This window comes from Copadichromis virginalis, linkage group LG2 (genome assembly GCF_057382275.1).
Source record: "Copadichromis virginalis isolate Kocher_CV1m ecotype Utaka linkage group LG2, C_Virginalis_male_GT1.1, whole genome shotgun sequence".
In the NCBI taxonomy this organism is placed as follows: domain Eukaryota; kingdom Metazoa; phylum Chordata; class Actinopteri; order Cichliformes; family Cichlidae; genus Copadichromis; species Copadichromis virginalis.
The window spans coordinates 20007656-20020543 of record NC_140619.1 but is presented as its reverse complement, the minus strand read 5'-3'; the positions used below and the strand labels follow the sequence as shown (position 1 = coordinate 20020543).

At 41.5% G+C, this 12888-nt stretch overlaps 1 pseudogene; it reads right to left on the bottom strand.

The window, feature by feature from the left end:
• LOC146717188 (uncharacterized) overlaps positions 1-11808 on the bottom strand; it is an 87219-nt pseudogene extending 75411 nt beyond the window's left edge.
• Between the last annotated feature and the right edge of the window lie 1080 nt (positions 11809-12888).

Here is a 12888-nt window from a genome sequence, read left to right as displayed (position 1 = left end):
CCCGCACGGTTTCCCAGCCAGGAAAGGAAGGTAGCGATATTCTCTGTTCAATGTCTCCTGTTCCACTAAATCTAGAATCTGACCAAGGCTCTTTGCAGAACGGCTAACCGGAGCAGAAGATTGTAGCCAGGGAGAAAGGCGTGGGTCTTCTGTTGACCTACTGCTGCTTTTTAGATGACCTAAAATATGTGTAACACTAAATATGATACAGAACAGTCTTGCTTTTATATGTACTATGTAACACAGTAAGGGGAATTGTTGAAAAGAATATATCAATGGGCCAATAGGTTCGACTATAGGAGCACAGGGGTGTGTTTAAATGAGACACAGAGACAAGAATGTATCTAAAAAGAACCAGCCGACTTTAGTGAAATAAACCATAAGGTTGACAAGCACAGGTTAAAGGCACTTTATGTGTTTCACTTTTCTTTCATTTTTTGTAAGTTTCCTTTCTACAATTATAAACTACTAAGATAATGACTTGGCCAAGTGTTACTTTTGGTTTTCAATGTTGGTTTTCAATGCTCGGGTGCACCCTACTAACCTGACTCCTTAACTTTTATAGAAATAGATTACACAAATCCAACTCCTTTCACATGTGGAGAATGTTCTACACAACAGCTTATTATTCAAAGTCCCAAGTAAAAAATGTCCAAGGGGTAAAGTCCAAAAACTTCCCAGGGTGGGAAAGAAAATAGGGGTGAGAGAATGTCAGTCAGTGGTCTTATGTATAACCAGCTGTGTGTGAAAGTGTGAGTGATACAGTCATGGTAAATGGCCTGTATTTATATGGCGCTTTACTAGTCCCTAAGGACCCCAAAGCGCTTTACATATCCAGTCATCCACACATTCACACACACACATTCACACACACATTCACACACTGGTGATGGCAAGCTACATTGTAGCCACAGCCACCCTGGGGCGCACTGACAGAGGCGAGGCTGCCGAACACTGGCGCCACCGGGCCCTCTGACCACCACCAGTGGTCATACCACACCGCAAGGTGTAGGAGATCATCAAGTGGAAAAGAAGCAAATCTCAGTTTTTCTAAGTCCAGGTGGGAAGGCTCGCCATCTTTTTCACCGGAGGAATCCACCTCAGGAACAATTCAGCATACAAAAAAACCTGACCTGTCAACAGACAGGGTCAGAAGAGCACATTTATCACTCCTTAAAGTGGTACCCTAATTTAATGTGGGTTACAACTATCTTACATACATTAACAGTATCATTATCGCATCATAAAATATCTAAAAAGCTTCTGTGTTATTTACAGTAAGATCTATCCACAACATAGACAACATAAGAATGGTTACTTTTTAGACTTCAGCATATTTTTTATGGTTTAGGACTTATGTGGATTTTTTTGACAGTTTGATTCATATAAATGCACTGTTAGGATTAAAAACTGGTATATAGTTTGAACTCCGCACTTTAAACACAAGTCGAAACAGACTTGGTGAGCCTGCGTCTTGCTTATAGATCATTTTTAATCAGTCTTTTCATTTGGATGAGGGTTAAACTCCTGTTTAAGACTCCACAAAGAAAATGTTGATCAGTTACACTCCACAGACAGCCTCACCACCCCACTCTAAAAATGAAAAAAAAAGTAGCTACCATGACTGGCTGACTGGCAAAGTTGTACCCCAGTCATGTGTTGCTACACTGAGCAGGGGTTCTCCCTCATAGCTGAGAGGTTTTCCAAACAAGCACTGAGGTCAAAATAGGGAAACTGACCTATAAACTGCAAACACACTACACACAGAATATGAGTAGAGTGTGCACACAGTATGCCTGTATATAGAGGAAACGTACCCCATGCTCAACTGGGTATGTTTGCTGAGATGTACAAAATATAATGATCATCTTTAGCCAGCAGAGAAAAAACATTAACCATCAGAATTTCTTTCTCCTGAAAGTTCTTGTAAATCAGAATTTTAGAGAAAAGGGTGTTAATGCAAACACCTACACACAGACATATCTGAGAGCTAATAGCCATGTTTATTAGCTCTCAGATATGTCTGTGAGCTAATAAATTACATTCACTTAGACAGGAATATTTAACCTAACATGCACGCAATAGCTCCACAGAGGCACATTTTTGATATTATGTTTCTACAAGTGGAAATCAAACATTTTCAGTGTCTTTACCAAAGATACTGAGTGTTCTTGTTAAAACATTAGCATTAAGTGTAAGGTGTGGAGAGAAGAAATAAGAGAATTGAAGGAAGAACAATAAAAATGATGATGATAGAACAGATGAGGAAGTAGTCGACAGTTATTTTGTTTCCCCTGTGAATTCTAATAAACTCCACCACCCACAGACAGTCAAACTTACTACTATGTGAAGACTGTGTGCCTGAAATTATACTCTAATCCTCAACCCACACTTTTTTTCTTTCAGTACCTGAAAATCATCTGTACTTCTGTTTAATCTTCCTACTGCAATGTGCTTTACACAGTGTCTCAGTCCTGTACACATTATTATGGCCAAGTTCCTTCTTCTTCTTTTTAATCTTTGTGAGTTTTACATTTGCTGTTTTATCACAAATGATGCTTTTCTGAATGGAGAGATGATTGAGATGATAATAATAATAATAACAGTCAGGATGGGCTGACAGAGGAAGAAAGACAAACATTTAAGCATTTCATGTCTGGTGTTCCAAACACAAAACAAGAATAAGAGAAACTTCCATGTTGGTGAAATCATTGGATTTGTGATATGCGAGAGAAAAGCCAGAAGAAAGGCTTCCTGTGGTGTTGCACTAACCAATGGCGACCAGGCCTGTGAAGGGTCTTTCCTGGAGTTGGATTCTAGCAGAAAAGATGAAGAGACACACGTGCCATCAATATATCACCTAATTGTCCTTCTGACCATCTGCAACTACTGCAAAGGTGACCTATGTTCCAGGCGACGCATGGCAACAGTGATTTTTGATCCAAGACTTGAGTTTCCACTTCCAACAAGCCTCCTGTCACCCAGAAGGTCTCAGAGGAAACCTGATACGGGGTTAGCTACTTTTAGGTTAGTTTTACTAGTTTACATTTGTGCGTGTGCAATGGTGATAGAGATGGATGATTGGATTACTGTGTTTGGAGACATCAAGAGTATGAATGCAAGTTTTCTTAACTCTTTTTTTAGGTCTTGTAACGGACAAAGGTTGGACAAACAGCCGTCCTGCACAGTCCTCCTAATTCTGCTGTAATTCCAATTGTGTAATAATGAGAGAGAAGTCTTTCTTCCATACGGTTAATGTAGTGACAAGGTCAATTTGAGACCACTCTGGCAGACAGGTAGATTTATTTTTTAAACTCTTTAATAGTGTGATTCCACATTGGTCATAGTATCATGGTATCATCTAAAATCTTTCTGTGAAACGAGGGGCAGCCAATCTGTGCACACCCACGGAAGAATCAAGGCTTATGTTTATGCTTGTGAATTTCCCCAACTGGTAGTAATAAATACTTATCTCATCTTATATGATCATATATTACTGTTTTCTCTGTGAATTCTAATAAAATCTATCACCACCCACAGACAGTCTAACTTACTACTATGAGAACACAGTGTCCCTGAAATTATACTCTAATCCTCAGCCCACACTCTCTGTTTTGTTCAGTACCTGAAAATCATCTGCACCACTTCTTTTATCTTTCTACTGCACTGTGCTTTACACAGTGTCTCAGTCCTGCACACATTATTCTGACAAATTTTCTTCTTCTTCTTTTCAATCTTTGTAAGTTTTACAACTTCCAAACAACTTGAATAGGCCCACAGGGGGCTTATTCGAGTCCAAAGGCTCATGCATATTGGTGCCATGCGACACCGGTCAGGCGTACTGCACATTAGGACCCAGATTCACGTGGAGGTGGCAATGACTCATTTGGTGAACATGCAAAGAAATTTTCCAGAAGTCTGACAAAAAGTGAGAACGATGTTGTGTAGAATGTTCTAGAATGTGAACAAACTTTGTGTGAATGATAGGAAATAAAGACAAGGCACTACAGCAGGTCCTAAGTGTTTATTCCCTTAATGTCAACTTCCATGGACCTCATGCACTGCAACTTCAGACCTTTAGGCCTCAGGGCTGCATGTTTGAATGTCCAGTGCAGTTAGACTGGACACTAGACTTTGCACTAGACTGCTGCCAGTAACACTGACTAAAAATACTAGTGTGATATTGGAGTGTGCTCATATTCTTGTGCATTCACTGCTAGCATCCTGCATGACCTATCCAAGCTGGTCCATCAGCTAAACCACATGAAGTATTACCCACAGTGTGAATTCATTTGAAGCAGACTATTTCCTGAGCTGTACATGTGAAGAAAGGACAACTGTGTAAATAATCCCTGAGCCTACCTAAACTGTCCAGAGTTTATATTAGAAATGGCTTCATAGAACGCCACTTCACATTGTTCTTCATTTTAGGAATCAAATCAAATACTCCACAGAAAGTTTAGCTAACATGCAGGGAAATATTCATGAGTGTTTCCTCAGCTCAGAAAGCTTTAATCAGAGTACGCGTCATAGGTTCACTGTCATAAAGCTACGCTTGCAGAAAAACACTTTTGTGTTACTGCTTTAACTCTGTTACATGTGTACCTACCCACCAGTGCTCTCTCACATTTATTTTCTCCCCTTTCACTCTGACTTATTACAACAGACTCTGTGGACGTGAATTCTTTTTTTCATCGTTTCACATGAAATATATAAGCGTACACTCCACTGGCGCTGTTGGCTGATTACATTTTAATCTCATGCTGCAGATTACTGATTTGCACTGTACAGATTAAAGAGAGTCCTGTTGTTTTCTTTGAGCCCCGCTCTATCTAAAACAAGAGAACTTGTAATCCATAATGTAATAAATGCCTGTGTGTGTGTGTGCGTGCGCGTGCGCGCGCGTGTGTGTGAGAGAGAGAGAGTGGTAAATGTGTGCGTGTCTCGTTCTATATATAAAATCAAACATATCCCCTCTTGCTCCATTAAGCCTGTGATTAGCCTCAATGACAGACAGGAGTAAGCTTAGGACTAACTCTGCTTGCCTTGATCAAAGACACACACACACACACACACACACACAGATGTGCATACATAAAAATAAAGCCAGGACATTTGAATACTAATAGAGACGACTGACATATATCCACAGCCGGAGATATATTACTTATGCATGTATTCACATTGCTGGACACAGAATACATTTCAGCAGCAGTAGTGTGCATTTATATCAATGCTATATCCTTGTGTGTGTATGTGCATGACTGCACGGCCTTACGTGCGTGTGTCTGCGTATGACTAACAAGTGTGGTAATATGGTTGGACTTTCTGAACAAGTGGTTTTCCTTCGTCTGTCACCTCCAAAAAAGGTAAAAAAAAAACCTTGAATCCAATCCTCCTCATTAAAGAGTAAGGGATTAAGGGGGAAAGTAAAAATATCCCACATGAAGAGACGGATAAGACACTTTAGTCTTGGGCTGATGGCAAAAAATGTCCCTTTCCTCTCTGGCTTTTATCCCCCTTTATCTTGCACTCATTTCTTTCTAAGCTCCTAACATTTTTTCTCAAATAACTGGCACAACCCTCAAGGTCCACGTTGTTTTATTGCTCTATTTGGAAATAACTAAATTACACATTACTAGTGTATCAGTCAAATGGTGCGTTTTAATGGTAGAATAATGTCACAGCTGTCGTTGAAATACACCATGATGGTATCGGGTGTTCTGCGTAATCCGAGGCCCAAGTGCCTTAAACTTGCATTCTTTCAAATGGCCAGCAGAGGGGCAACTTTTCTGGTTACAAACACGAGTCAGACGCCCCTTTGGCTCCCATTATAGGTAGGTGAGTTTATCTGAAATGCTGGTGTCAAGTCTTGCTGATTGTAACATGTCTCATTTTGCTCTCTATATTCTTCAGACATGCAGCGTGCTTTGTTCAGCTGATCTCTGTAGTCAGTATCCCCTATACCAGCGGTCCCCAATGATTGGCTGCCCCTCACAAACAAGACCACATCCACCTGCTGGTGGGTGTCTCTGTTACACAGACCTGTGTGCTCCAAATGACAGAAGGTCCTTTTTCACTGACATCACAAACCCAGGAGTTACAAGAAATTGTCTGAAGCAGCCCATTTAGAGCAGTCTGATGGATGGATTTCATGCATATGCTGACTTCATTATTATTATTTGACTTTGCTATAATGACTCACCATTTTAACCATTCTAAAAGTGTAATAAGTCCCCTGTCATCCCCATTTTATACAGTGTGCTACAACAAATATGAAAAGTACTAGGGCTTTATTACTAGCTTAATGCTATATCTATTCTTATCGATAAAAGATCTGCTCACTGTTTGGCTGCTGATTGTTTTCCCAGTCTATGCAGGACGACACAGGAAAATGTGAAATGGCCCGTTGTTCTTACATCTGTCACGGTGCTGGGTGGTTTGACCCAGCATTTTGAGTTTCTTCTTGATGTAATTTTGTATTATGGTTTATTATTTAAGATTCATTTGGCAATCCTGAGTGTATTCTATGTTAGCTTTTCTACATTTAGGCTCCCCTTGTGTCTTTGCCCTCTGTGCCACCCTCTGTGTGTCAGTGTTTATGTGTGTGAGTCCTTGTGTCTCGTTTCTGTCATGATACAGCTGTGTGGCAGGCAGGATGTAGGAACCAAACGCCAGACACTCAGATAGAGGAATAAACTTAAAAAGGCTGCTCTGTTGCAGTGCAAAACACAAATAAACCTAAACTAGAAACTGGAAAGTAAAGCTAGACACGAGGAAACATGGAAACGAGAGACTAAAGAAAAGGATCACAGGGAGCACGGAGAGAAAGAAGAATGAAGAGGGTACGACACGACACTGACTGAGAGAAACACAGGGCTAAAATACACTGAGGGAAACGAGGGAATGAGACACATGAGGTGAGCGCAGCTGTGAGCAATCAACATGACGAGACCAGGGTGAAGCAAAAACTAGACACACTGACATAAGACAAGGGACCGTCAACGTAAAACAGGAAGAATAACACAGAGACGCCGACTTGACACTGAACAAAGGGAACATGGAGCAGAGAGAGAGAGGAGTGACACAACCGACCGGGAAACAAGATAAATAATAATAAGACAAAAATCGAAACACTGGGTCACCGACCCAGGAGCCTGACAGTTTCCCTTTTCTTTGCCTGTGTTCCCCTCCTCATGTGTCGTTCCATGTTTCTCCGTCTATTATGTTTTGCTACATTTCCCCAGACCGTCACGTCTCTCTCTCCCTCATGTTCCCTTGCTCCCTTTACTCCACTCCTCTGTGAAGCTCTCCATGTTTCCTGTTATATTTTGAAAGTCTCCTGTTCCATGTTCAGTGTGTTTAGTTTTGCTCCCCTTGTGGCGTCAGGTTCATTTTTTGTCTGTGGTCTACTATGTCATGCCATGTTTCCAGGTCTATATGTATCCATGCCTAGTAGTCATTTTTAAGGTTTTTCATGTTGATTTTCTCCTCGCCGGGTTTTTGATATTTAGGATATTTAATGTTTTCTTTCTAGTTCTCTCCTGTTTAGCTTATTGTTTATCTTTGAATTGATTTCACGCTTTTGTTTTTGTCATGTTCAGCCTTAATAAACGGCTCGTTTTCTGTTCGAATCAAGTTTTGATTTTGCGTGTCTGCACTTGGCTCCTCCTCCTCACTACACGCAGTCTGCTTCTGCGACTGTGACAACATCTGCATGTACCTCTCCTTTAAAATGGTTAAATCAGTTTACTCTAGTAAAACTGTCCCTTCAATGAGCAGTGATTTTCTTTTCAGACTGATGAAAATGACAGGGAGTAAAAAAAAAAAAAATCTAATTTTAAGCCATTTAATACCTAATTTTATGTTTTCATCCCCAACACTGAGGCCTCTTAACACTCGTGACACCCTGAGGGAGAAGCAGGCCTAGAGGACAGAGGAGTGTCTCTTTTTATTTTCATGAGATCCAGGCAGGAAGTGATAGTGTGATTAAATTCTTTTATGGAGAGTTTTCAATCTCCGCAGAGAGAAAGGGGTGTCATTCGTGCAGACCGTGTCTTGACAAAGGTGCCAAGCCCTTCTAATAAGATGTGGTGGAGATGAAATGATGAATGGCAACACGACATTCAGATGTGCAGTTTGTAGCCAATGTCAATTTAAAAAAAAAGCTTCCAGAGGAAATGAATCAGTGTTCCAGGTTAATTGTTCGCATGGTTCTCAACTAAATAAGAGCTTCAGATAAAATGATCTCTGAAGGAATCTGTGTCTTTATGAGTTTGTAGTCTGCAGAGAAATGACAGGAAATGATGCGAGTAGGAGATGGGGATACATGCGCCAAACTGGAGATATTACAAAACAGATATGATGAATGTGTTAGAGTCACAGAGCATTAGTATACAACTCTTCCTTCTTTTCCCCCTCATTAAACACTGCTGCGATTGAGACATAAGCTAGCATGTTTAAAGTAACACATTTTGAAAATAAATACAAGTGCCTGCATCGCTGCTGTACAAATATATCAAAAGGAAGTATATTGGTGTGTAACTCTGCAGCTATACAGCCAAGGATGCCTAAAAACAGCCACAGATACAAAATTGCACCCAATCATGTCACAGATTTCCACTGGGTGTTGTTTACCCAGGAGGCTTGTGTTCCCTGACTTCAGCCTTTACAAAGCAACATAAGTACCCCCCAGGTAAAACAGCAGCAGGTCTGGGGAGATTTCTGTCCTAATGACCGTCACCTGCAAACTCCATGGAGGCAAAATAAAATAGCAAAGTTCAGTTAAAAGCACATTACCTGGCATCTTCTTCTTTCTCACATCACCGATGAAACCTTTGCTTCTTTCAAGCATCTCTTGGATCTTTTGATTTCTGACTCCTCAAAAACAACTAATAATGATTTCAAAACTAACTGGAATAAAACAAAAACGATACGTAAAAAGTTACGTATAGTAAAGTACAACTTAAGGATGACAGACTGGAGGAATGCACTGTTACAAACTACAAATGTAACGGCTTAAAAATACAGCAAAAGCCCATCAACAGACTGGCAACTTGTTCAGGTCAAATCTGTTCAATTTTATGTGTTATTCATTTAATTTTTTTTCCTACAATGGTGGCAGTGGCAGAAACAGCAGAGCTCCATCCGTGAAGACACTGCGGGCCAAGTTCAGCAGTGGGTAACTCAGAGGAGCATGAGGAAGAGGAGGAGGATGAGGGCCAGCCAGAGCAACAGACCAGGAAAAAAAGAGGAACAGAGAGGATGAACTACCGGACTCAGCGAGGACATAAGGGCACAGAGACAAATGGAGGAGAGGAGAGAATGGACAGACTGTTGTGGAAACTGAAATGTACATAAATTTAAAAAACATAAAATAAACTAAATTGTAACGTAAATCTATTTTATTTACATAACCTATTTTAACCACGTACAACATAAAGAATCTGTTGAACACATGAATTATGAAAATGTGTAAATTTAACAAAGAACAACACAGCAGGAAAAACATGAATATTTAAACTATAAAAACTCCAACCTGAGTGTCCCAGTAGGAACAGACTGTTTTAACCAGGCCTAACAGAAAGTGCTGCATACAGAATGATGTTAACATAATATGTAACCATGCTTGAATGATAACACTATGCAGATATATTAAAGTTGCCTTCATTTTTTTTTTGTTTAAAAACAACGCCACTATATAATGGTTTACATAAAGGAAAAAGGCATGGTGCGCCTCCAGCACCTTGTAGGAATATGGCCTGGACCCTGGTCATCATTATTCCAAACGCCTGCTCAATAATGGAGCGTGCCCTGGAATGATGGCTGTTAAAACGTTGGGCTCCCACCTTAATCTGGTCTCTTGACAGGAGTGATGAGGGGGAATGGATGTTGGAGGCATGGGCACCTTCCATCTGTGAGGATAAAATGGCCAAGATGAAGGTAACAGGACTGTCTGTACAGTGGGCTGTGGTGGAGCACCCTGGAGTTATGAATAGACCCAGGCTAGCCCCACATACGTGCTGATGAAGCAGCCCTGATGGTCACAAACCACTTGCAATGTAATAGAGGGGAACAGTTTGCTGTTCCTGTAGCATAGAATATCAGGGCCGCTAAGAGGCTTGATAGGGATGGGGATGATTGGACCAGCCCTGTAAACCCATGAGCCATGACATCTCGGTCCTCAGGGGTCTGAGGTAGGTGGCTGACCTGATGGTGAAAGGCTACCACATCCTCTGTGACTCTGTAGAGTAATGATGCATCCCCGACACAACTCTGTTGGACGCTCCACTTGCCAGCCAGTAAAGAAAAACCAGGACCTCGGTTGTTACACCCTGTCCATATCTGCTTAAGCAGATTCAGCAGCAGAGACTCCCTGCTCAGCTGAAAATCAACCCTCACTATTGAAGAGTTAATTGCATGACTTACATAAACTGTAGATACATGTTTATTACAACCCGTTCTCACTCCCAAAGCGTAACATTTTACGCTAGGTGACAAATCGTCACCATATTACGTTTTCGGCTACCCACCACGTTCCTAAATGACGACCTCGGAAAAAGAGGAAATATGAGAACCGTCTGGACTGAACCTACACATGTTCGCTCTTTTTCTTCAAATCGCTTAGAAACACGCTATTTAACATCATTAAAGTCCTGGTTAAGGTCAGGAATAAGGTTATGGTCAGGGCTAGGGATAAGGTTAGGTTTAGGGCTGGAATACAGGGCTGGAACGTCTACTACCGCGGGAGCGTCATTGCACTGGATTCCAGCCATAACCCGCCGCGTACCATAAGAACGCCGAAGGTCTCCTTTCGCGTTCCTCAGGAACGCCGCGGGACGTGACAAAACGTCGACATGTTACGCCTCGGGAGTGAGAACGCTCTGTTTATTATTAGCTGTTTGCTGTTAGCATGTCACAGCTCTCTCTTTACATTATTATCTTCCCAAAAACTCTTCAGTTGCGTTTTGTGAGCTTTTGCAGCATTTTGCTATTTGCTTTCCTTCTTTGCAGTGCATTTGACTTCTTGGAGCCACCGTATAAAAAACAAGTCTACTCAGTCTAGCAAAAAATGAGTTCACGTGGGACACAAACCCCAGGTCCTTGAGTGCAAATTCTGCCTTGCACTCAAGGATCCAGCACAACCTCATCTTCATGAGCACTTTCATCTTCTACATTTGCTTTCACTACAGAACAAGCTCTGCTTTGATATTTTCCCTGATTTGCTCAGCTTTGACATTACAACAACATGAAAAATAGTAATCTGATGTTGAAGGTGATATGAGATATATTTCTTGCTGTGATCCAAGTTTATTTCTGAACTGTAGTTTTTGAATAATAGTGAACATTTCTTCATGTGACTCTGCAGAACTTTGAGCAGTAAAGTTTTCTGTTTGTAGCTCTGTGTTTATAGTTAACTCGTTGTTTAATACTCCCATATTCAAATTATTTCTACAGTAAAAATCTGAAATATAAATGACAAAATAAATAAGCTTTTAACAGTAGCACTGCCAGGCTTCTATCTTTCTACCTTTAAAACCCGGAGAGCAGCCAAATGGCTGGTAGGCTTTCAGCTAAGCTTTAGCTTCAGCCAAGTGGAAGCTAAATTGGCTAGTCATTCATATTCACATTCATTAAGTGAGCTCACATCAACTTTGGACGCGTTCCAGTAAATCTACACACAGGCCAAAGATCTGCGTGCGTGCGTGTGTGTTCACATACTGAGGACATTCCTTCAGTTGATGCTTGAGTGTTAAACCAGTAGTGGTAGATACTCACCTCCATTCCCGTCTGCTCACCTGTGTCCATGCGTGCGCCTCTCACCGTTGTCTCTTCTGCCCACGAGTCTGCTCAGTTTTCTTTAAAGAGGATTTGAGTGTGTGAGTTGGAGACAGAAGTCTGTTTTACTATCCAGTTAAAGATGGAGTGGAATCTATAGGAACATTGGCCTGGATGCTGTACATAGAGACTGTGGATGTTTTCCCTTTTTTGAAAGACACTGTAAAAACCAGTCAGTTGAGGACACTGGCCTGTAGGTGTAAATAGACTGCAGAGTCCTGAGACCTGATGAGTTAGCTTTTCTGTGTTGCACCATCCGTTTCGCCAAAGGTTGTTTAGTTTCCCCGATGTATAAATCCTGCCAATCCTCCTGGCACTTAACAGCGTACACTATGTTACTCTGTTTGTGTCGGGGGACCCGATCCTTGGGGTGGACCAAGTTTTGGTGCAGCGTGTTTTGGGATTTAAAAGCTACAGAGACGCAGTTTAGAGAAAATGCGTCTCAGCCGTTGCAATACTCTTGGCCAGAGGGGCCGATGGTGCGATATGGCAGCCTCGCTTCTGTCAGTCTGCCCCAGGGCAGCTGTACTACAACTGTAGCTGCTGCAACAATCCATTATTATTATTATTATTACTCCTGACACATAAGGGATCACTACAGGTTTTCACTTGGGCAGCGGTTGTCCTTCTCTCCTGGATCGGCTGGAGCTTTCTTTAGAAGCCTTTCCCGCTTTGACAAAAGTCCAGCTGGGATAACCACATTTACTCAGGGACTTCTTGACGTGCTGTTCTTCTGCCTCCCTGGCCGCTGTGTCAGTGGGGATGGTGTTCGCTCTGTGTTGTAGCGTCCTGATGACACCCAGTTTGTGCTCCAGTGGATGATGAGAGTCAAACCTTAACATCAACATCAACACTTTTCCCATCTTCCCTGGTGAATTTGATGTGTTGGTCCACCGAGTTACGTCCAGATGAACTGAATCAACTCTTTGGGATTTCCTCACCTGGATGATTGAACAGGCATGAAGACACACTGTAAATAGTTTTTTACTGTAAAGAAATTCACCGAACTGCATTCTCAGTGTGTTTGAGTCCTGCCTGCTTGCGGAGTAT